The 26,924-nt window shown below is 36.7% G+C and overlaps 1 pseudogene; it reads right to left on the bottom strand.

Moving 5' to 3' along the window:
* Positions 1-22,175: 22,175 nt before the first annotated feature.
* Positions 22,176-23,325, bottom strand: LOC103553952 (cell growth-regulating nucleolar protein-like; annotated as a pseudogene).
* Positions 23,326-26,924: the final 3,599 nt, after the last annotated feature.

The raw sequence follows: 26,924 nt of genomic DNA, 5'->3' as shown, positions 1-26,924 counted from the left end.
AAGATAATATTTTCTGTTGGTTCAGTGGATGGAATGAATCACAAAGGAGTACCTTGATTGCCGGTGGAAAAAATTTAATTGGCTAAGGTTACAAATTTATTGGCCAATATTATCTTGAAAAATAAATAAATAAAATAAAAAGCATTGAAATTGCTTTTACAAACCTGGATCGAGGGGCCTAGCAAATATTTTTAGGGGTCCATTCTTGTTCATGCTCTGTTTCTGCTGTGCTGGCTTAATTCTCAGACAGGCACATACAGGGTCATTTTTTCTCTTGGTTTATGTCTTACTGATTTAGGTGGTCTGGAAGAAAGCCAGAAGTTCTTTCCCAGTTGTTCAAGAAAAAGTTCCACACATGATTTTCATTGATCTGCATTGGGTCAGTTTGCAATTAGAGCAAATTAGGACCTGGAGCAAATTTAAAGCACAAAATTTAAACACTCACTCAGAGTTGTGTAAGTGCAGAGTCAGCCCCATAGAGGCAGTGCCTTCTTTAATTTTTTAGCTTAGGTTCCTCAATTGCCTTTCCCTATCCCCAGTCCTAAGCAACAGCACTCCAACTGGTTAAGCGTAGGTGACAGATACACATCTCTTAAACAAGGAGTAGTTTCTGTTTTTACACACTTTTAGAATTTAGGAGTGATTCCTCCAGAAAGAGCGACGTCTGATTTTTGGTGTCCACATGTAAGGAGCTTGGAAGTCACCACTCTTTCCTAACAACAAGTGAAAAACTGAACAGACTGAACAATTGAAAACTCTTCTAGGATCTGTAAGATAGGTGAGGACACAGGGAAAACTTCTGCCACGAGGATTGGAGAGAGAGACAGGTGAAAAAGGAGTCTTACCACAGCAGAGACTCCAAGTAGAAAGCACTGTGGGAAACAGTGCCAGGCAGGAAAATCTAAACTGTAATTGATGAATTACTGGAGGCTCAGTGAGGATAACTCTGAGAGTTGAAAACTTCAGGGGGACCCAGCCATGGTAGAGAGGGCACAATTTTGCAAGATTTACCACCAGGTACTACTTTTGCTTCTCACAATAAATACCAAATAAAAATCCCCTTGTCCATCCAGCAGGAGGAGGGGACATTTGAAATACACCAGAGCACTCTGTTCTTCCGACCAAGGCCTGGCTTCAAGAGTAACCATTTAACAAGGTCCTAGCCTGCAGAGTTACTATCAGAGCCTAACGGACCTGGAGAAAGAGAAATACCTAACATCAGTCAGCTCTAGCCTTCCATCTAGGAGAAGGGAAATACCAACTCCAGCCCACCCTAGCCATCATGTCAAACCTAAGTGGGAAGAGGAAAACTGAGAAACACTTGTGAAGTTCACAGTCCAGAGGCAGAGGCTTGCTAAAAAGACAGAGACCTCATCATAAGAATATAGAACATTTTCCTTCCCCCATACCTCACTGCCAAATTGCTAAAGCCCTATTTACAGCAATTCCTTTTATCTGATACATATCTGGCTGTCAAGAAAAAATTAATAGACATCCTAAAAGGCAATAAAACAGATTTTGAAGAGATAGAGCAAGCATTAAAACCAGACATGGCAGGGATGTTGGAATTATCAGACTGGAAATATGAAACAAGTATGATTAATATGCTAAGTGCTCTAATGGATAAGTAGACAACATGCAAGAACAGATGGATGATGTAAGCAGAAAGAATATCCAAGGACTGTGGGACAACTACAACATACATGTAATGAAATAATATACATATAGCACATGTGTAATGAAGATAGAAGAGGGAGAAGAAAGAGAGAAAGGAAGAAAAGAAATATTTGAAACCATAATGACTGAGAATTTCCCCAAGTTAAGGTCAGACACCAAACAGTAGATCCAAGAAACTCAGAAAACACCAAGCAGCAATATGCCAAAAAATGACACCTAGGCATATCATTTTCAAGCTACCAAAATCAAAGATAAAGAAAAATATCCTGAAAGAAGCCAGAGGGGAAAAAATTACCCATACCTATAAAGGAACAAAGATAAGAATTATATCTGACTTCTTATTAGACATCATGCAAGCAAGAAAAGAGTAGAATGACATATTTCAAATCTTGAGAGGAAAATTCAACCAATTTAGAATTCCATACCTTGTGCAATTATCCTTTAAAAGTGAAGGAGAAATAGATTTTCTCAGACAAACAAAAACTCAGGGAATTTGTTGACAGTGGACCTGCCATGAAAGGAATGTTAAAAGAAGTCCTTTAGAGATAATAAAAATAATATAGATCAGAAAAATCAGCCCCACATAAAGAAAGGAGACCACCAAACAAAAAATAAGTGAAAGTAAAATAAAAACCTTATTTATCTTATTATTAACTGATTTAGAAGATAAGAATTTGTTCAATAATAATAGCAAGGGGGCTGGCCCCATGGCCGAGTGGTTAAGTTCGCGCACTCCACTGCAGGCGGCCCAGTGTTTCGTTGGTTTGAATCCTGGGTGCGGACATGGCACTGCTCATCAAACCACACTGAGGCAGCATCCCACATGCCACAACTAGAAGGACCCACAACCAAGAATATACAACTATGTACCAGGGGGCTTTGGGGAGAAAAAGGAAAAAAATAAAATCTTTAAAAAATAATAATAGCAAAAATGTATTTGATTATGTATGCTTATATATATTTGTATATGCATATGTATGCTTATAGTCACTTGGAAGATCAATGGTCTAAGTACAATCACCAAAAGAAAGAAATTCTCAGAGTGCATCAAAAAACAGCCCCTAACTATATGTGGTATACAAGAAACCTATGTTAAATATAAAGATACATACAGATTTAAAGTAAATGACAGGAGAAAGATATACCATGCTGACACTAGTGAAAAAAGCAGCTGTGTTAATTTCAGACAAAGCTGACTGCAGACCGAGGAAAGTTATATATGATAAAGAAGTGCATTACATAATGATAAAGTGGTCAATTTTTTAAGAAGACATAACAATCCTCAACATGTTTTGATATATCCCAATTATGCAAGACTGATTCCACATTTAAAAATCAACTATTGTAATCTATCATATTCACGGGCCAAAAAAAGAAAAATCATGTGATCATATCAATAGATGTGGAAAAAAAGTTTGAAAAAATTCAACACTGCTTCATGATAGAAATTCTCAATAATCTAGAAATAGAAGGGAACTTTCTCAACTTGATAAAAATATCTACAGAAAACCTACAACTAATATCATACTTAATATAATATTAACTATGCCTTCCTGCTAAGATTAGGAACAAGGTAATGATTTCATTTCTCACCACTCCTTTTCAACATTGTACCAGAAGTCCTAGCTAATGCAATAAGGCAAGAAAAAGAAATAAAAATACAGAATGGGAACGATGAAATAAAACTGTCTCTGTTTAGAGATAACATGATTATCTATGTCAAACATCTGAAAGAACAAACAAACAAACCAAAAACAGCAAGTTTGCAGGATATAAGGTTAATATACTACAGTCAATCACCTTCCCATATACTAGCAATGAACAAGTAGAATTTCATATTAGAAGCACAATGCCGTTTACATTAGTAACCAAAAGAAAAATGAAATAGGTATAAATCTAACACTATGTACCAAGTTTATATGTGAAAAACTACAAAACTCTGATGTATGAAATTAAGAATCTGATGAGTGAAATTAAGAACTAAACTGAGAGATTTCACATTCATAGACAGGAAGACAATACTGTCAAGATATCAGTTCTTCCCAACTTGGTCTATAGACTCAATGAAATCTCAATCTAAGTCCCAGCAAGTCATTTTATGGATATCTACAAACTGATCCTGAAGTCCACATGGGAAGACAAAAGACCCAGAAGAGCCAACACATTATTGAATGAGAAGAATATAGTTGGAGGAATGACACTACCTAATTTCAAGACGTATAATAAAGATATGGTAATCAAGACTGTGTGGTATTGGCAAAAAAGATAGACAAACAGATCAATTAAACAGAATAGAAAGATCAGAAATAGACCCCCATAAATATAGTCAACTGATCTTGACAAAGGAGAGAAGGTAATACAATGAAGCAAAGATAGTCTCTTCAACAAGTGGCGCTGGAACAGGGGGACATCCACATGCAAAAAAGTTAATCTAGACACCAACCTTTCATCCTGTCCCCAAAGTAACTCAAAATGAACTACAGACCTAAATTTAAAAAGCAAAACTATAAAAATCCCAGAAGATAACATAGGAGAAAACCTAGATAACCTTGAGTATGACGATGATTTTTTAGCTACAAAACAAAAGGCACAATCTGTGAAAGAAATAATTGATAACATGGACTTCATTAAAATTAAAAACTTCTGCACTGTGAAAAACATGTCAAGAGAATTAAAAGACAAGCCACAGGCTGGAGAAAATATTTGAAAAGACACATCTGATGAAGGACTGTAATCCAGAACATGCAAAGAACTCTTAAAATGGAAATAAAATATGGAAAAAAGGACTGTTATCCAGAGTATGCAAAGAACTCAACAATATGGAAATAAACAACCTGATTACAAAATGGGCAAAGATTTTAACAGACACGTCATCAAAGAAGATACACAAATGGCAAATAAACACTTGAAAAGATCCTACACTTCATATGCTATCAGGGAAATGAAAATTAAAATGAGATACCAGGGGCCGGCTCCGTGGCCAAGTGGTTAAGTTCGCACGCGCTGCTGCGGTGGCCCAAGGTTCGGGTCCTGGGCACGGACATGGCACCACTTGTCAGGCTACGTTGAGGCGGTGTCCCATATCCCACAACTAGAAGGACCTGCAACTAAGATATACAGCTGTGTACAGGGGGTTTTGGGGAGATAAAGCAGAAAAAAATAAAATAAAATGAGATACCACTACACACCAATTAGAAAAGCCAAAATCTGGACCCCTGACAACACCAAATGCTGGTAAGGATGTAGAACAATAAGAACCCTCATTCGTTGCTGGTAGGAATGCAAAATGGTACAACCACTTTGGAAGACATTTTGGAAGTTTCTTAAAGAACTAAACATACTGTTACCATATGATTCAGCAATTACCCTCCTTGTTATTTACTCAGAGGTGTTGGAAACATGTTCACACACAAGCCTGAAAGCAAATGTTTATTGCAGGTTTATTCATAATTGACAAAACCAATATTTTCTTCATTAGGTGGATGGATAGATAAAGTGTGTACATCCAGTCCGTGGAATAGTTCAGCACTGCAAAGAAGTGAGCTGTCAAACCATTAAAATATATGGAAGAAACTTAAAGCATATTACTGATTAAAAGAAACCAATCTGAATAGGCTATACGCTATATTATTCCAACTACGTGACATTCTGGAAAAGGCAAAACTGTGGAGATGGTAAAAAGATAAGTGGATGATGGGGGTTGACATGTCACGGGGAGATGAATAGGTAGAGCAAATAGGATTCTAGGGCAGTGAAAATACTCTATACTATCTTATAATGATGGATACAGGTCATTTTACATTTGGCCAAACCTATAGAATTTACACCAAGCATGCAACCTAATGTAAACTGTGGACTTTGGGTGATTATGATGTATCAGTGTAGGTTCATTAATTCTAAGAAATGTACCCCACTGGTGGGGGATGTTGATAATGAGGCTATGCATTTATGAGATCAGGAGGTATATGGGAAATCTCTCTACCTTCTTCTCAATTTTGCTATGAACCTAAAACTGTTCCAAAAATATAGTGTTTATAAAAACAGAAGCCATGTCCTGTTAGTGTAAGATGAGAGACCACTGATGTCCACATCATAGAAAGCTTAGTCTTATCTCCCAATGACTATCACAAGCCTGACATAAGTTGAGTTCTCATATCTGATGATTGATCCTTACATCTAACTCCTTGTTAATCTTAGTAGAATAAAATATCTTTCTTTATGTCTAGAGAGGCAAGGAGATCTGAGACCCAGTTTCTCTAATTGGTAATTTTACAAAATTTGTGAAAACTTGAAGTGTACTAAATTTCAATTTGCATCCATTTCCCCCCCCCCGCCCCAGAGAGAGAGATTTATTAGCTTTTCCTAAGGTCATTGTAATCTAGGAGAAACCATTTCGTCCTTGTACAAATGCATTGATGGACTCCAATGTTGAGATGTGAATTTGTGTTTATTTTTACCAATGACTTGGATGAAAACTGTACTTATTGTCATGATAATGATGAGTAAACACTTGTCATTAGGTCAGAAATTGTGATAAGTACTTTACGTAATTAATTTTAGTCCTCCCTAGAATTCTGTTACTCAAGTGACTCCTTCCCCATTCTACAGGTAAAGAAGTTGAATTGCAAAAGCTCAGTTTACATAATTAGTAAGAGATTAACACTTAAATTTCTCATCTGTCTGAGTTCTAAAGCCTCAACCTGCTCTTTCAGTTTGTCAAGTCTTCGGATAAGAGAAAGATGAGAGAATTTGTTAATAACTTGGATAGTGAGTAGACTCTAGAAGGATCTCAGCAAATTGGAATAATGAACTGAATCATCTAAGTATAAGTTTAATAGGAAAGAATAATGCATCCTGTATTTATTAAATAAAACAAGTATATAATGTGTCTTTACTTAATGCAATCATATGTCAAAAATACATCAAGTTGTAGATGTCTGGAAATAAAATTTGAGTAAATGACATGATTGGCAATTTCAGAGTCTGATGTAATCAGGCTGTCTGAAAGGGAGTACTGTATCTCAGGTAAGGAGGATAAAAACACAAAACTGTATTTCTCTATCATTTTATACCTCTATTATTGAGTTCAGTTCTGGGCCTCACATTTTAAACAGCGACATTGACAAACTGGAATATGTCCAGGGAGAATAATCAGTAGAGAAAATAAATCAATACCATACATTAAAAAAAGTTTTCATTGATTAAAGATTCATGGGGAAATTTATGTTTATTTTACATAAGTTTTATGATTCGGAAGAAAGATTATACTTCACCTACATGGCCGCAGAGTTTTTGGACCAATAGGTTAAATATAAATATAAAAGTCAGTTTGCTATAACAAAGAAATTCTAACAGTCAAAGCTTGCAAATAACTAGACCACCCTTGGATATCAGGATTTTTATTTCCTTAAGGTTTTTAAGGAGAAAAAAGATATTTTTTCTTAGGGAAATTTATATAGGGATTTTTGCATTGGGACATGTTGCAACTCTCTTTTTGCATGGTCTTCCATTTTCAGGATTTGCCAATGAACTGTAATAGTAAGATACAGAACCCTCTGGAAATAAATATATAGCAAAGCACATTAATCTCTAACTCCTCACAATCCTTTTATTTTTTTTAAAGCTGATAAATCCAAGACCATGTAATGAGGGTTTTATTATCTGCCCCATCTTCTGAAGGAAGTTAAATAAAGGGTTTTTAAGGCAGATAAAAATGAGTGGAAATAAGGAAAGTTGTTATATTGATTAAGGTTGTTCTGTGCTTCATTAGCGTTTTATCCAATTCTTTCTTCCTCTTGTTTTCAAATGTTCCTTATGCTCAGATATCCTGAACATTTTCTGATCATTCTTACCAAATACTAAAATCAGACCTTACTTGCCTAATGCCTATTCTTTTTAGGTTTCCTTTATATCTTCTAGAATCTAAATAATTTGTTAGCAAATCTGATTAACTCAAGAATGCCAACATGTTATTGAATCATAATTGATTAATATATTATGACTCCTATGCACATATACACATCTATAAAAGAAAACTTTTAACCATTCAATTTGTGTACTAAAAGAATAATTACAACGGAAATTCAGAGCCAGTGTCAGATCTTGGTTAATTGTTAGACAAAATCTTTTATGTTCCTAAAATCCCATCTTGAAATTATCTGTTCTAATCTTCTGACAAGCATGATTCAAATGGCTACTACCAGTTGATATCGCCTTCTATTGAGCAAAGTAAAGAGAAAAATATTCTTTTGTTCAATACTCAATACCTCTTTTCCTATAATTTTTATAGTCACTTTGGCAACCTCAAGCACCAAACAAGAGCTAGAGATCAGAGTACTTATCAAGGTCACCAGCACTGGACAGAAGAATAGGTCGTTAGTCAGTAGTTCAGAATTTGTCCCCCATTTATTTACTCACAAGAAACTATATTCGCAAAAGATCATCTGACCTTTTGAATCAGACTTTTTCTTGATTCACAATTTGCCACCCATCTAGCTTTTGGCCCCAACTTGACAGGGCTAACAATGGGGAGCCGCTGGAACGGAAATGAAGCAAGGGAGGTGAGATTTCTCTCTCCTTCTTGTACACTCATGAAAGGTAATGTCTGCACATTTTCAGGAGCCCAGTCTCTGAATACTCATCTGGAAATGTGTGCTTCTTGTCTTCTTTGAAAGCCAAGGTCTGTTTTAGCACTGTGACCCTGTCATTTAAGAGCTTTAATTAGTATTGAACACGGCCTGGCAGAACCCTAAGTATGTGTGAGGCGACATTAGCTCTCTGATTCCCGTGCTCCAGCGACTGTGAATGAAGGACAATATCAACTTCAAGGTTCTTCTTTCTACTTCTAACTTTTCAAGATAGCCATTAGAAAGATGAATATTTTCTTCTTAACTGTTATATCTGTCTTTTCCCCTCCAAATCATGTCTTTCGGTGGCAAGTCTTTTAGCTCTGACTGAATAAGGAAGTAGTGTTTCTTTTCCAAAAATGCTTATGATTTGTCTAAGCCTAATTTAATTTTAAATTTGGACTACTTTAAAATGTAGTCCCACATGGCCATTATTAGCACTGCACTGTAATTCTGTTTCGTTATTTTGTTTGTGTTTCTCTAACAAAGCTTTTAACTTAGCAAAAGATATTTTTGCAACCCAGATGATGGGACACAATGCATTAAATAAATTTAATATTGATATTGCCAGAGAGCTCCTGTATAGCCAAACGACATTTCATCCCCATCACAATGTTTATGGGAATGATTTGCAATATTGTATAAGATATAATTCTTTAACAGTAGTCCAATAAAAAGGATATCATTGGATGGTTGCACAAATGTCTTTCCTCTTAATAAAATTTTTAGTTATGTGAACACTGTCTTTCAGAATGACTTATGAATAAAATTTCCACCTTGATATGTTCATTAAAATAAGGGGAGGGGGAGCAAAATCTATTTTTCAAAACGTGACCCAACCACCTAATGACTTGTTTCACTGAGCATCAATCTTTGTAGCTGCCAGATCTTTTCTCATTCCTTCAAATGAACTGACATAATGCTGATTTGGCTCACACAAAACATCCTCTTTCTTAGGGGAATATTTATTAGAGTTTTCTCACAGCACTTTGAAGGTCTTAGAGACAGGCCTTTTCTCCCAGGGGAAAAAAAAAGCCATTCTGTTCCCTGCTTCTTCCAGCCCCATTTGAGGAATGATGAAAGGAAAGCATATTATTTTCAGGAGAGATGAGGCGTATAAAAGTGTTCCTGTATGTTTCAGTGAAAAAGAGCTTGGATTCGATCTGAAACAATTTTAAGTAAATTTGTTAGAGTGTAGGTTAGTTCTTGGTGCTATGCATCACTATTTTCTGAATGCTTATCCTAGATAACGTATGAGCTTACCCCTACATTGTATGGTCTTGAGCAGCAAAACTCTTCATTCCTCAGCTCCAACATGCACGTACAAATATACTACAGCACTATCACAACGAATTTTGTGCTTCCTGTGTTACATTCAGGCTGCTATAATAGAATACTATAGACTGGGTGGCTTAGAAACAAATTTATTTTTCACACTTCCAGAGGCAGGAAGTCTATGATCAAAGTGCTGGCAGATTTGGTGTTTGGTGAGAGACTGCTTCCTGGTTCACAGATGGCCATCTTTTTGCTGTGTCCTCACATAGTGGAAGGGAGTGAGGGAGCTCTCTGGGGTCTCTTTTATAAGGGCACTTATCCCATTTGTGATGGTTCCACCCTCATGACCTAATCACCTCTCAAAGGCCCCACTCCAAATGCCATCACATTGGGCATTAGGATTTAAAATATGAATTTTGGCGGGACACAGATATTCAGTTGATAGCGTGATATACACTGCCCATGAACCAGATCATTGGAAGAGTTTCACCAGGGCTTCCAGCTTGTATAGACTATATCTGACTCAAGCTCTTATAAAGTTTCCTTGTCTGAAACCGTACGTTTTATTTTCAACTCATTAATGTCACTGGACACTTTCACCAGGCATTCTTGATGACTAGTTATTATTTTTAGAACTAGTGAATAGCTTTTCTTTAGCTCTTTCAAACCAGGCTTGTCAGTTAAATTTTCAGTTTTATTCTCTGCCCTGTCTAAAGAGATTCTTAGTTTGGTAAAACTACTTCGAATAAGAAGCAAAAATATGCAATCATTTCAGATCCCATTTTCTAATTCTTTGGTTCTATAAATCTCTCTAAAATGGTTGCTTTAGGATAGCTAGTACTTATGAACTATCTTGGAGTTAAAAGAAAAGAACAGGGGTTTTTTTTAATGAGTGAGATAATGTTTCATATCTTACTTGATGAGAATCTCTTTTTCATGTAGGTTTGAAGTCAAAAATAAGATTTCAGGGAAAAGGAGCTATACTTACTTGCATCATTGCCAAGAAACATGTTTATTCACGTATGCTCAAGTAAGTCCGTGCAATCCATATAGGCAACTACATTTATCCTCCACTCTGAAAAGAATACTACTGTAAAAAAAATCCCTAGCAAAAGAATAAATGGAAGTCCTGTGCCAGAATTTATTTGATGCAAATGTCTGCACATACAGACACACACACCCACAATGTGTGTTTGCAACACAATCAAAATTTTTTAAATTGCTAAAGAAACAGCTGGGGTAAAACTATTTTGTTATACACACTAGTGCTCCTATTTTCTAGCTATATTCTCTTTGATAAATAGTATAACTTTTCTGAAATTTTGTTTTTCTATTGTTTTTAAATGACAGTAAAATATAAAAGTCCTCTCTTACTTTACTCACAATGTTATTATCAGGGTCAAATAATAAAATATATTTGTCAATTTTCCAAAGACTGAAACTTACTATGTACATATTATTAAGAATTCTGTATAAAAGATTTCCCCACTGATTGATTGTGTAGGGGAGGAAGACATTTCGTCTTCCCAAATGTGGATTCATCTGGCCGGAGAACAAATTAAATTTACATCAGACAGAATAGCAAGAGAAAATTAAACAAAGCTTTATGAGGAACCATGGCCCGGGGCCTTTCCTCCTGAAGGAAGAAAGGGCACGGAAGAAGTGGGGTGCACATAGTGGTTATATACCCCCAAACAGGGTGTTTCACATGTGATTGAAATGTCCCTCCCACAATAGTCACAAGATTGCCCTGTCAGCACAGAGCTTGATGGACACAGCAGGTAGTGGTCTGCTGTCTCAGAGGGCTTAGCCGGAGGCGAGTCTATTGTCTTGAGCTGGGTGGTCACAGGTGAGCTCAGCAATCAGTTCCTAGCCTAAGGAAAGATGCTTAATCCTTAACGAAATGCCCACATTGGGAGGGGGAAGGAAGTCAGTTACAGGAGGTTACCAAACAAGCACAATAAAATGCAGATTTAAGTCCTTGCCTTTGGTATTGATTAAGAGTTTCTAGAGAGAAGGTCATCTCCTTTCTTCTTCCTGGTACAGAGAGGGAGGCACCTTTTACAGATAGAGATTTACCTTACAAATGTAAATGTGTCCTAACAAAGGGCAAGTTCCATTCCTCAGAGCCTCCTTCCCTGTCCCAGTTTATCAAAAGCAATCAGCCTCAAATAATCCTCATGCCAAAGAGACATATCTTGGGGTGGCCAATTTCAGGTCCCTACAATTGCTAATGGCATCCTAAATATAAATCAACTGAATATTCTTCTTCTTTTGTCTTAATACTTAGTACTAAGTGCTTTCTTAAATACTAATATCATAATATGCTCCATGTTGGCAATTCAACCTTAGACTGGCAAGATATGGCTGGTTTTGAGTTAGTCATGGGCTGTTAAGGTATTTCCAATCTTATTTTACACACCTGGTTGTTTAATATTAGTTGTCCTTTTTAATATATGCAATAAGAGGCAAGTCTCTTACTAGTTGAGAAGGCATTGCAAACCTGGGTCTCTCGTTGTGGGGATCTCAGGTATTGCTCTTTCACATTTATTTCTCTGCTTGTTTCTATTCCTTGTCGAGTTCTGACCACTTGGCAGGAAGTGTTACCCAGTTGCTGATGGGAGGCAATCGCACATATCAAAATTGCCATCCTGGAGTAACTGTCTGCTTAATGTATTAACTAAGGCTACAATTACCTTGTGACATTTGGCTAATTGTCATTCAGGCCCCAAAGACAAAGATGCTAACTGCAAGCTCTAAAGCTAACCTTTTCAGAGTGAGATAATTAGAAGGGTTCTCTTCCTTCCCAGGAACCTCCTATTTAGCATCTTTAAATAACCTAGAGAAGCATTTACCAGCATTAAGATACACAATGCAGTCACTTCCACTTACTCTGATCCCTGGATCATATTATATTTATCACTTTACTTGAAGCATTAAAACCCTGTCAACTTTCTTTCCTAATCCTTGGTAATTACTTCAGGCAGATTTTAATGGATAATTCAATTATAAGACCTTCAGAAACCTGCCACTTTTAAAGGTAAGGAAAACAAATGATTGAAAAGACATAAAATGAAAAAGGAGCTATGAAGAGATGAGGCAGGACTATGAAGAGCCTAAGGCTAAATTTGAAAACCTTTCTTATCATTTGACATGAGAATTTGAATAAGATAAATGTGCATGTTAACCTAATAGGTACATTGGTTCTCATTTCATGTTCTCTCATTGTCTCTGAGAATAACAAGTTGCTTTGTTATATCATCAATGCAGGAAATATTTCATAGACATTTACAGCTTCAAACTGAAAACTCAGATTTAAATTTCGATTCACTAAGATTTCAGGATTTGTGTGCAGTGACTGCATAAGGCTACAATATACGTATGAAATATGGGTATTCAAGCCTACTTATTCTCTGTTGCTAGCACCAACCAGTATTAATTTGCACACCCTTAAGATAAGTAATAAAGGTAATAGTATAACATACAAAGCCATAATATAGTCTTCATTCACCAGAAGTCAATACAGCAGGAGGAATCTATTACTGCATAGTAAATTATGATAAAATTTAGCTGCTCAAAATATTTGTTACCTCACAGTCTTTGTGGCTTAAGAATCCTGGCATAGATTGTCTGGCTCAGTGTCTCTCACAAGACTGCATTCTCTCACAAGTCAGCTGGGGCTGCAGTCTCATCTGAAGGCTAGATTGGCGAAGGATCTACTTCCAAGTTCACTCACATGGTGCTGTGCCTGTTTCCATTCCTTGGGGACCATCAGACTGAGGGCCTCAATTCCTCAATGACTTTTGGCCAGAGACTGCCCTCAGTTTCTTGTCACATGGTCCTCTCCATTGAATAGCTTACAACATGGCAGCTCGCTCCATCAGCGCAAGCAAGGAAGATAATGAGAGAGAAAGAGAATGAGCGATAGAGAGAGAGAGGAGTATAGAGAGCAGAAGAAGATAAGAGATGAGGTATGAGAAAGAAGGAAGTCACAGAGTTTTCTGTCTAAACTTGAAATTGACGATCTGTTACTTTTAGGGCATTCTATTTGTTAGAAGCAAATCAGTAGGTCCATCTCACATTCAAGAGGAGGGGATTGTGCAAGGATGTGGATCATTAGGGTTATTTTAGAAAGCTGCCTACCATAAGAACAATTAGGGTTTATTTCTCTTATTCTCCAAGATTATATGAGAGGTTTTACATGCTTGAGCAGAGGCTCACACCAGCAACTATAATTCTGCTGACTGACTTTTACAAATAGCATATAAGATGAGAAATGGATAGATAGATAGATAGAGGTATAAGTATAGGCAGAGACAGAGATATAGATATAGATTTAGATATAGATATACTACGTGACTGCCCAGCCTTACACTGGTTAAAGGCTTACACTATGTATGGCTGTTTTAAGTTGACTGACACAGAAACTCTTAGGAACAAGTATACTCCATATTACAAGTAGAAAAAATAGAGATAATACATTTTACATATTTTTATGTATTTGCAATACAGTTTTTGAAAACCATTTCGAGTGCTTTAATTATTTGAATAGTTCCTACCAGTGAGCGTACATGTAGCAAAGCAACAGTAGTATCTGTTGCATCATTTCATAAGAAACACTTTCTAGTAATAAACTGATTGAGTATGCAATTTAAAGTCATACTGAACATGATATGTTTAGCATGTCAGGTCTCTTAAAGTGCCCTTCCAATACTTAGTCACCTGTGAGATCATCCATGCCACAGTTCCTTCCTAGGACAGAAAGGTGTGATTTGTTCCTCTGAGCTACTATAGTGTATCTGGATTTGAGTGCAGGAGTCTCATTTTTAACAGGTAAGGACTCTAGATTACTTTTATATGGGAAGTCCCTGCCGTGCACTTTTAGGGCCTCCATATTTTGTGTTTGCTTCCCATTTTGAACAAACATAACTAAAACCTAGGGAGAATAATTAAATCTACACGCTCCTGTTATTTGACTAGTTAGTTGTAGACTTTGAGCTAGAATCCACTTTTCTGAATCCAAGTTTAGTGCTTGTTCTAAAACTGCTTATTTACACTGATATGTTACAAACCATAGAGTTCAACTAAAAGGCTACAAGATATAGGACATCTGAGAATCTTTTCTTTTACCCTCTTTCTTCGTTAAAAGCATGAGTGAGCAAGATTGAGACGGGTGAGTTTTAAAGAAATTAGTAAAACAGTACATTTTAGGAACTCTCAGGCATTTTAGAAAAGCATTAATTTAAAAAAAAGAAACTAAGATAGCTACAAATATATTTAATTCAGTAAAACAAGTCCCCAAATGTCAGGGGCCAAAGAACTTTTGAAATGAATAAAGTGAATAATAAAAAAGAATGAATTTCTTTCTTTTTCTGAAAAATCAAAATGTTTCTTTTTTCAAATGCATACTAAAATGCAGATGAGTCACTGTTTACTCTAGGCTGTCCCTAATGTTGGACACTGGTGCTCTGAACTTTATTACTCCTGAAGCACGAGTGGACTGCTGCTGCTATGCCCACTACCAGCATGAATTCTCCACTGGTCCTGCTCCTTCACTCTGGACTGTTGGGCTGACACACATCTGCTCTATAAGAAAGTCAGCTGGGAAATTGAGTACCTGGACTTATCATCTTTTATCTTAGAAACAGAATTTTCTCCTTAACTACATTTATCCTGTGGGAAATTTGCTAAATATTCAGATGCTACATTGTAATACATAAATTAATAAATGAGGGAAAGGATCTTTATTTGGAGTGAACCCGGTACGTGACAAGGATAATGCAATGAGATTAAAATATGTTTTCTTATTAAGCATCGTATCAATCTTGTGAGATATTATTAACCCCATTTTACTTATAAAGAAAGTTTAGATTAAAGCAGTTAACTTGCCAAAGTCCGTGGAAAAAATACCAGTTAATTCTCGACGTTGACAAAGTTTCTCTGGCCTCCAAAGCCAATGTCCTTTTTGTTAGGCTGCACTTCCTCAACAGCCGTTGATGGAGAAAAAAATTACTCAAGGAGGAAGGAAAGGCATTTAATACAGAAGAATAATTATATTACTGTTTGCAGCTGTGGGAATACAACTGATAACAAGCAGTACTTGAACAATGATGGCTTTCAACTACAAAATTTCAAAACTGTACTTGTTTTTGTCTTTTTGTTGTTGTTTTGTTTTTATTACTTGGAGTAGTCAGCTATAGCAATCCTATACCAAGGTTGTTAAAAGACTTTCAAGGACCAGCCGTGAAGGCCTAGTGGTTAAGTTCGGTGTGCTCCACATTGGCTGCCCAGGTTGAGTTCCCAGGCTCAGTCCTGCACCACTCATCTGAGTCCATGCTGTCATGGTGGCTCACATAGAAAAAAAGGAAGACTGTCAGCAGATGTTGTTAGCTCAGGGTAAATCTCCCTCAGCAAAAAAAAAAAAAAAAGAAGAAGAAAAGACTTCCAAGTCTTTTAATGGACATGGAGTCAGACTTGATTTTTAAGGTCATTTACAACTTGGAAACTCTATGAAACCCTAATATAATACAGTTCTGAGTTATTAGGAAATCGGAAGAGCAGAGGCCAGCCCTAGTGACTTAGTGGTTGAGTTCAGTGCACTCCGCTTCAGCTGCCTGGGGTCGCTTTCCAGGCATGGAGCAACACCACTCCTCTGTCAGTAGCCATGCTGTGGTGGCAGCTCACATGCAAAAGGAGGAGGATTGGCAGTCGATGTTAGCTCAGGGTGAATCTTCCTCAGCACACATACACAAAAAAGAAGAGCAAATACTTTAATGCAGTGTATAATTAGTGGAACAACTTGTACAATAGGACCAATTTGGAATTTCCTACATTAAAAACCCATATTGCTCTTAAACTAGATTTTAAACCAAATAAATTGTAGGAATTTAAAATTATCTTCAATAATAGTTTTTTCCCATAATGCAATGAAAAATATGGGGTTTTCATGTGATTTTACTTAAGTAACCAGCACTTTTAGTAAAATACTTTTACAAGTCACTTCTTATTTTCTCCCTCACTGAATCTGAGAGAAGCCAGTTGACATAGAATGATTTGACCCGCAGAGAGGTCCGCATGATAAAGAACTGAGAGAAGCTCCAATGTCAAACTGAGAACCTCACTTCAACAGGGGACAAGGAATTGAATCGTGCCAAAAACCACGTGGGTGAGCTTAGAAATAGATTGTCCCCGTGAGTTGACCATTCAGATGAAGGCACAGTCCCAGCTAACACCTTGATTGAAGTTTTGTCAGAGACGTGTCAGATGACCCAGCTCAGTGGCACCTGGAATTCCTGACCCACAGGAACTGTGAGATAATACAATGTTAATCCTGGGGTAATTTGTTAGACAGCAAGAGATAACTAATACAAACTGGAATATTTAGTTACTTAAATCAGAATAAGTTTAGTGATCATGAAAACTAATGATTTTGTCATTGTCTAGTAAAAATAAGTCAGGAAAAGAGTTTTAATAAACAGTTCTATTAATGTATTGCATCACCCTATATTACTAATACAATGTTTGAATTTTATGATGCAAAAAATATGATTTTAACATCCTGAATACAGTTTTCGAGATGGATGTAATTAGGTTTTTCCTTCTAGTTCTCATCCTTTGGAGAACTTGATTTTCATAAGTACACAGCTTTTTCCATAAAACTTGTTAAAACACAATTTTCCATGTCCCCGTATATTATAGTTGCAACAAGTCCAATAGAATTGTCCCTATATTGTAGGTCACTAAGTGCTTTCCACATAGAGTGATATTTTATGAATTTTTATTTTATTTTAGGAAGTTCAGTCCTGTTATTTTTCTGGGATATGATTAATATTTACTGGGAAAAATTTGAAAGTATTTCTCAATGTTTTGACAAAGTTGTGGAAAAACTGCTGTTACAAAATTTTAGAGTGAAGCCCTCTGGATTCCACATTGCGCACGCAGAAGAAGGACAGGAAATAGAATCACAAAAATTATGCATTGTATGTTTCTAAAAATATACGTAATCTTGACTCAGAATGTTAGAATTTAAAGAGACATAGAAATAATTTAATTCTCGTATATCAAATAGATTTTATGTTGTATGATAAATTTAATCCATTTTGTTTTCTACCTGCAGCACTGTGCTAAGAAAGATTCTTACCTCATCTATGCTCAGAAGAAAAAAAAAGGTAATGATCAATTAATTGTATCTGTAATTGGTAGAGCAGAAAAACAGGAGTGCTTGTGCTATTTATATGCCACTGTTGTTTCAGCTTCCTCTAGAGATTTGTCATGATAGAGTAACACTACCTTCCAAGAAAGCCATTTCAATACGTACCGAAAATTTTTTACATTGAACTAAAGTCAGCTTTCTTGATTCGCCAATTCCAGTTTTGCTCATTTGTACGAGATAGCTGAGTTTTATTCCATTTCTTCACTGACCCCACCCTGGATATTTTGGAAGTACAAATGTTTAAGATCTCACAAAGTCTTACTCTAATGGCTTACAATTTCTATAAACTTCCTCTACTGCAGGACACAGTGTTGTGGAGTCGTCGGTCTGGGAGATCATGTGCTGATTATACTTTCTTTATAGCAGTGCTTCTCAAGTGAGGGTGCTCAATCAGGCTCCTTGGGGATTAAGCCCTTGAGAATGTTGTCTCAGTGATTTTGCTAGGCACTTTTAATTAATAAGCATGACTTCCTTGTATCAGCACATGATAGTCATTACAAATAAACGAGTTTCCTCTTCCCGTATATCTACCTATTGCCTTGTCATTCCTGATTGGGATTATGAAAAATGTATCTTTTGGATTTGTGGATATAATTAGAACAACTCAAAAGCATTAACCTTGGTCAAACATTCAACTCAGATGATGCATGAGCCTTGGTCCTATTCTCTTCAAGGAATGAAGTCCAGCTTCATGTCCTGTATATTCATCAGGTGAATTGACCATTTTTTTAATAGCAGACAAGATATTGTCTCAATGGCTTATCACATTTATTAAATAATGTATACTAGTTAATTATATACTGTCTTGATTCTTTGTATTAATTGTTTCTTGGACTAAAATTCTTATTTCTTCAAAAGACTCTAAGCTTCCCAAGGCATTAGTTAACTGCATCACTTTACTGTAATGTTCACAAAACTTCACACAGGCCTCTGTGATTTTATCTGTATATATGGATAGTACAGAAAACGAGATCCAGCTCCTGCTTTAAGAAACTGTAAAAATGTGATTAAGTTTCAGAATTATGACAATTCCATGGTTTTGTGCTGTAACAATTTTTTAACTCTTAGAGCCTTGCTATTATTTTCTAGGTTAGTGTATAATGCCTGGTGGTATTCGATTTAGAATAAATACATATATTTAGCTCTTGTATATTTAATATGTACATATTTTGGAGTGTTTCCCTGGATTTTCTGTGATGGGCCAGTGACTTCCATCTGAATATGTGGTACCAAGCATGAGATTACTAACAACAGTAAAGTATATAGTGCTTGTCGCTTGTGGAAACCCAGAATCAACTGGCTCATCAAACATCTACTCAGCTTATTGTTGCTTTCTTATAGCATATAAATGTAATATCATACAAACGTAATATTACAAATGCTAATACTGATAAAAAAAATTTAATTACCATTTATCAAGGGCGTGCTCTGTTACTAAGCGTTGTAGCAAACATGTTCCATAGTTTATCTCATTTTATTTCACACAACATAACTGTGAGAAAGTCTTTTTTTTTGCCATTTTGAAGATAAGTAAACTAAGGTTTACAAGATCATGCAACTAATAAACATTGGAACTGATTCATTAGCTGTATTAATCACTGTGCAATGTTCCCACAAGTACTGAGAACACATTTAAAATTTGAGAAATAATTTAATCTTACTTTCCACCTTTCCATCAAAAGCATTTTTTGTTGCCCTATCAAGGGATTTTTTTCTTTTTACACTGAAGACCCTGAGTATGGATGACTTAGTAAAAATCTTAATGATTGATATTCATCATGAGTAATCTACCAGGGAAATATGAGAGAGCAAACTTGGAAGATATTTATCCATGTAGCCTTACCAACAGACTTGAGAATGCAATTTATATTTGTACAGTGGTACAGTGTACTCATTACTTTCAGGATAATCATTTCCATAAATTTATTTTCCAGGTTTGGTAGAAACCATTTTATTTACCTTGAAATTATATCTTTCAGGTTTTAAAGGGAAAATGCTCTGGTTTGAGTGCTCTGGAATGTGAAGAAACATTCCATGTTCCCACGTCATTGGTTATTTTCTGATTTTTATAGACCTGGATTGCAACCTTTTAGTTTTCTTATTTCTATAATGAAAAAATCATGGTTATATGTCTACTATATTTACTGAACTTAAAATTATTTTGATCTCTGGCTATGTTTTTACTGCAGAAATAAGGTCAAATTAAGGGTTTGAGATGTGACCAGGGCCTCTAACACATATCTTCAAGCAGAGGACCATGCCTGTAGTTAGAACTTGAATGGTAACCTTCCTGTGATCCTTCCTGCAAGCAAGCACCTTTTTGATATTCAGTTTTAAGAGATGCAGGTGTAGGGGAGGAAGACATTTCCTCTACCCACCCTGGGTCCTTCTGGCCAGAAAATGAATCAAATTCACATGAGACAGAATAACAGGAGAAAATGAAACAAAGCTTTATAACATGTGTACCTGGGAGAAGCTCAGGCAAAATGAGCAACTCAGCCAACTGGCTGAGGCTACCTGTTTAAGTATCTTCAGCTACAGACAAGGAGGACGTTTGGGGTAGTGGTTTGGGACTTCAAAGGGGAGGAAGGCAACCCACATGGAAATGGAAAAGCAAATGTTTAGTAAATAGAGCTTTGGTAAGAGTGGGCTTAGCAAGGATCCTCCCAGTCTACCCGAACCCAGAGTTATCTATGGTGATGGTCTGTCCTGGGGACAGACCTTTATTTTAAATTTCTTTTAGGTAATTAGGGGGGAAAGGTCAAATGTTCTTGCTGAATCTGAGCCTTTGTTGTCTTCAGCTTGGAATAGTCTTCATACCAGAGGGGCTCCTCTTGGGGCAGCCTGCCCTGAACCCCATAATAGGGGAGGCAAAATTTTCCCTCTATCTGCTTAGGGTTTTTTGGTTGGGCCTGAGAATTAAATGGACGTAAGGTGGAATAACAGGAGAAAAGCATACAAATTTATTTAAGTTCTATGTGACACAGGAGCCCTCATAAGGAAATGAGGCAAAAAAATTGCCAAAAGAATTGGCAAAACCTAAATGCTTTTATTTCTAGATTGAACAAAGAGAAGCAAATGTGGGAAAGTAACTAAACTCTGTGAGGAAGCTGAAGGAATATAACAATTATTTTACCAAGGTCTGTTTATACAGAATTCTCTTGGCTATGATTCCCCATTGAAGAACGTTTCTTTTTTCTTGGTACAGGGAGGGCATCTTTCACATGGGATTTTTTATCTTCTGTTTTCAGGTAGAAAAGGGAGGATTCAGATGCCCTTCCTGCATCTGCTATTTTTCAAGTGCATTTAGCTCAAAATAATCCATATGTCAAAGAGGCATATTTTGGGGGGGGCGTGTGCAGAGGGAGGTACTTTATAGACATTTACGAACAACATAATCGACAGTTGTCAGATACCTGTGACTGACCATTAGGACTGAGGAATTTATCCTAAATAAACTCCACTTAGCTTTTTGATCAACATTCCCGTATTTATCTGTGAAAACTACTGATAGCCAAAGTTTGATAAACACATGCAGCTGGTTGATTACTCGCTAAGAAGTTTATGAATATTTTCTCCCACAAGCTGAATATTATGTTCATCAAGACTATTCATTCCAGGTATATTGATTATTATATTTATATAATTTAGTGAAATATTGCATCACTCCAATTATGATTGTCAAAAAAGAGTTGTTTCCATAAAAATTAGTTGAATGCTTTCAAATACAAGACAATCAAGTCACTAAAAATTTGCTAATTAAGTCAGGACTAGAAAGCAGAAAAATAAATGAAAAAATGATAGAAGCATTTTGCACTAAGATGACTTGCAAACAGCTTTCATTTCTCTCTCCATTTTAAAGGACTTGATACTGAAATTCTATAGAATTCATTTTTGGATGTGATTTATGCAAGAAAGATGATGGAGACTTCTAATTAGTGGGCATGTGCTCAAACCAAACTTTAACCCTGCTTGGAAAAACAATGAACATGCATGTATGTGTGTTTCGTGTTTCAAACATAATATATTTTATTTTTTCACAAAAGTGCTACCAAAAAATATATTTTTCTTATCTTTAAAATACAGTATTGGAAAGCATAATTCTAGTTATTATAATTCCTTACATGTTTTATAAACAACAGTGAAAGGAAGACATCAATAGTAAAATGGAATTATTTTTGAAATATAAAAATATTCATTTCAAAAGTCTGACTTTGTCCTTTCATAATTTAAAGGTGGGGTATTTGCTGATTTTCTTGTTAAGGATGATTAGCAATTCCCCTCTGGATTTGTGGTGTTCATTTGTCACTCCATAATACTGAGATAAGACTTCTTCCTTAGCTTTTTGATTGCTATTTCATTCTCTGGGCCATCTCAGACCTGCTTTAAAAGTTCCCTTCAGGTGAAATTACATTGTGCAGGATTATCCTGATCTTCCGTTTCTTCAACTTTGGAGTATCCTGGGAACTTCTTCTTTTCCTTCTTAGAATATGCTTCACCTCCCGAATGTCATTTTTTTTGTCCTGCCCCTGCTTTTGTCTCTTTCCCTGTGTGTCTTCCTCATGACCCATCTCCCTCCATTTCTCCCTCCACATTTGCCCTGGCTCTTCATCTTGCTTCTCTTCCTTTCTGAGCCACTGGCCTTGGGGTTTCCCACTTTCAGCCTCCAGCCCACCTCCTGTCTCTTTTGATGCTTTCCAGGCTACTGACTTACTCAGTGTTTTTTGTGGTCTTCTCATTTTAGCTCTTTCTTTTTTATTCTTCTGCCACTCTTGGTTCCTTTCTCTTTTCTTCTTATTCACCTCTGCTTGCTCTTTTGGGGTTTCATTTGCTTTGGAGGACCAAGCATTGGCAGGGATTTCTGCATGTGGGTTCGCCGCTTGGTTGAGTGACTGTTTACCTTGCCCCTGACTGGCTGGTTCCTTCTCTGCATGATATGGAAATCTTCTCTAAAAGTGCTTTCAGCGTATTCCTTCACGTAAATGAAGGTGCAAAGAGGTTCTATTGCTGGAAGCTTCAAAAAAGATGTGCCACATCTGCTCCAGAATAGATTCCTTCTGAACTTGTAAACTGTTCTTTCTCCAATTCTGAAATGTTGCCTTTTTCCTCAGAATGTTGGCAAACCACTAATTTATCATAAAAGTTTTCTCACTTTGAGGCTGACATTGGATCTTTCTATTAATTAAGTTTCTTAATCCATGCCTGCTGCTTAATATCACTCTTGGGGTTTTACTTTCATAACCTTTGCTATCATACTGCTGATCTTGAGCATTTCACGGCGTCTTTATAGTCACTGCTCCCCCACCCTACATCTCCTCAGCCCAAGTGTTTCTTTCCAGGGCCGGGAGGTGGAGTCCACTTCCACAGTCTCCTCTGGTTTGGACCTCGTCTCCCTTTCTACCAGACTGCTCCCCTACAGGAATCTTTACCACAGTCAGTGCACGAAAGGACTCAGTTTCTGCAAATAGCCACACACTTTTCCACTTGCACTTTCTTCACTGACTCTCCGCATACATTGCAGGTAAAAGATAGCATTTTTACATACATGATTAAATATTCTATTTTAATAAATATTAACATTTAAATAGTTACATCTTGTCTTTTGGCCAGAAACTGCCAAAGGTTTCAACCCACTGCAAAAACCATGTGAAATTGCTGCTACCCGCCTTGAGCGGCCACCACCTCCCTCCTGGGCTTCCCAGCACTGAATGCATGCATTTGGTTTTTAAGTTTAAATTTAGCATAAATTTGCATTGATATTTAATGATTCTGAAATTTTCCAACCAAGCATCTGTAAACTGAACCATGCCAGGTGAGATATAGTTTTGTAATAATATTAGTTTTGAGCTGAATTAGAATCAGATGTTAGTCATATGTATGGTATAGATTTTTGCTTTATTGTGTATTTAGAAGAGAATTGCAAATCTTGGTTATGTTCATCTTTCATACACTCCATGTTCATTCATTCATTAATAAATATTTTTGAGTATTAACTCAAGAAAGGTAGTTAGCATTTGAGATCACGGAGTCTGGGTCTTAACTGCCTGATGCGATCTTTAGTTGTGTGTCTGAGGTAACTGATATGACTTCCCTGTATCTCAGTTGCCTCATTTCCAGAAAAAGGAAAGTGAGTTAAGTAACTTGAGGGCTTATTTTGAATATCAAATGAGCTTTGTGTTAAGAATAGTCCAGAACATAATAAGGATTCCATAAGTTGGCTTTTATTAATATCACCAAGTGAAAAGTAATACTGTATGTTCTGAGAATAGGCAAGGCCATGGTTAATAAAACTTTCATTTTTGTCTGAACATCAAGTAAACAAACTATATATATATATATATATATATATATATATATATATATATATATATATATATAAAATTCCGTGTACAATCATGTAGTGTGAAGAAATCAATACTGTACCTCTTAATCTCAAGTCTATGTGTGCGATCCACAGCAAGCCAAACACTGAGACATCAGTGCTTAGAAATGGAGAAAGATTTATTCTAATTGGCCAAAATGAGAGAAGGTGTGAGCCTGGGTTCGCTCAAATCCACCTCCCCAGGAACAGAAAGCAGAGGGCGTTTTTTTGTTTTATTTGAGAAAGATTAACCCTGAGCTAACTGCTGCTAATCCTCCTCTTTTCACTGAGGAAGACTGGCCCTGAGCTAACACCCATGCCCATCTTCCTCTACTTTATATGCAAGACACCTGCCACAGCATGGTGTGCCAAGTGGTGCCATGTCCACACCCAGGATCCGAACCGGCAAACCCCAGGCCACCAGAGCCGAACGTGTGCACTTAACTGCTGCGCCACCGGCCGGCCCAGAAAGCAAGGGGCGTTTTATAGTTTTATAGAGTGGTCACTCCTGGTAAGTCCCTGGGCAGTCTGACTTCTGGGCTTCAATGGCTGCTGAGGGTGGGCCAGTCAGTGATCAAAAGTTTCCTGAAGGCATTCCTTTTCTTCTGTAAAACAGGCTCACAAATCCTCAAGACTCCTGAGTCACCTTTCAAGTTAAACAGGAAAAACAGTAAATTCATTTAATATCTACAGTAACCCTTAGGAACGCGGCTTCAAAGATGCAACAGGGTCATGGGATATTGCCTGGAAAGCCAAAATTAGAAAACGTGGTCAAAGAAGGCCTCTCTGGGGAGATGGCAGGGAGGTTACAACACATTATGAGATGGAAGCAGGCATATGCACGTCTTTAAATGAATATTCCAAACAGAGGCAACAGCAAGGGAAAGGGTCCTGTGAGTGAAATAGTCTCTGCTTGTCTAAGAAATGGAAAGAAGGCCAGTTTAGCAGAAGTCTAAGGAGCAAGGGGCAGAGTGGTGGGTGATGATGGAAGAGAAACAGGCATCTTGGGAGATAATGGAATGAGCAAGGGCCAAGTTGGGCAATAAAACCATCACAATCTTCTTGCTAAATATCAGGAGATCCTGTGCAATATGTGAGGAAAAACAAGCAAATGCATCTCAGTTTGACTGGAGACTAGCCCAGAGTTGAATATTCCTTGTTTGGAACGGGACTTTGCTTCTTGTAGATAAGCTCTCCGATGGAATTCATAACCAAACGAAGACTGTCAACATCTATGCCTGAGACTTGGCTCTGTGGGGTCCATAGGCAAAAATGAGGCCCGAACTGCTGCGCTGAATCTTTGAACCTACATCTTTTTGTGCCCTTGAAAATGTGAGACTCATCTCTAGGCAAACAAAAAGATCCCAGATTTATTTGCCAATGACATTGAGGGTGCAAACTTCTAAACATTCCAATTGTAACCCTTCACAAGTACAAATGTTGTTGTATCTGACTCAAATAATCAAAATACAACTCACCCTGGACTTATCTCTCCTAAAATAATTTTGTTCATTCTGTGTTCAAGGAGGGGGCAAAATTGCATGACATTTCCAAACTCCAAGTTATAGGTTCCTGTCTCCCAAAGTCTCATAGAAGAGAAAAACTTTATGATGATGACTAACTTTTTAAAAAACAGTTGAAATGCCTGACAAAATCAGGATGTAGAAACTGTATCTTTGGCATGTAATTGTGGCTCTATTGAATATGGGAGTTAATGAAAACTAAAGGTAAGCTTGTAATAATGATGTGCATGAGAAAATATGATCAAGTAATAGAGTTATATAAATAAATTTTGATCCATGCTTTTCAAAATAATACTATGCTTTTCTAATTTGTTTTTAAAAAGTCCTGAATGTTATTATGTCAATTATTGTATTGTTAGCTAAAAAAACTTACTTCAAATAATCTAAAAGAGCATTTTCAATATTTTGGAAAAAGACTCCAAATAAGAAACCATGCATAATCACTAGCTTAAACTTTTATTTGTGTGTTTCAATCCAACAAATATTTATAAATCCTCTACTACAGGCTAAGCACTGTAGGAGATAAAAGAAGTGAATGCAATATGGATTCTGTCCTCTGAGCCTGTATAACTTTATGATGAGGTTCATAAAACCAGGACCGTATAAGCATCTTCCACCTGGGAAAGGTGAGAATTGAGGCTCTGTCTGTGTTAGATAAATGAGGCCATTTGAACCATATTTAGGTTTTGTGGCTATACGTAGACCTATATAATGCTGAGCAATGAAACAGATTCCCAAAACTCAAATACTTAAACCCAATTTAACCCAAATATCCAGCATATATTTTCACTTTCTGAAGTCACCTTGATACCCTTTTGATGATTTAACTCTTCTCGCATAGAATTCAGTGTAATGAAGCTCTGTCCTACCCTAGCCAAAGAGTAAATGTAAAACCTACGTTAGACAATTGAGTCTTCTTTTCCTGAAAAATGAATAATGAAGAAATGAGCAATGACACCTAAACATTTGGAGCCCATTCAGTTCTTGCAGCTGAATCCCCCATGACGCTGTCTAGAGCACTATAGGAAATAAAAGAATTGTTCGTTTCACATCCAAGCACATCTAAATTACGCTCATAACTACCAATTTCCAAATCTGATTTCTAGCTTTTCCCTCCAACAATTACCCTTCTGCTTATATAACTAGAGTCAGACCACCTTGATTGCAACTGGAGCATTCCAATAGAGAACATCAAACTAGAGGATTGGATCTAGAGCATCAAATAAATTAATTTATAATAGGGCAGAAAG

The sequence above is a fragment of the Equus przewalskii genome, chromosome 14, assembly GCF_037783145.1.
Source record: "Equus przewalskii isolate Varuska chromosome 14, EquPr2, whole genome shotgun sequence".
NCBI lineage: Eukaryota > Metazoa > Chordata > Mammalia > Perissodactyla > Equidae > Equus > Equus przewalskii.
Note: the sequence above shows the minus strand (reverse complement) of the source record. Positions and strands in the feature narration are given on the sequence as shown.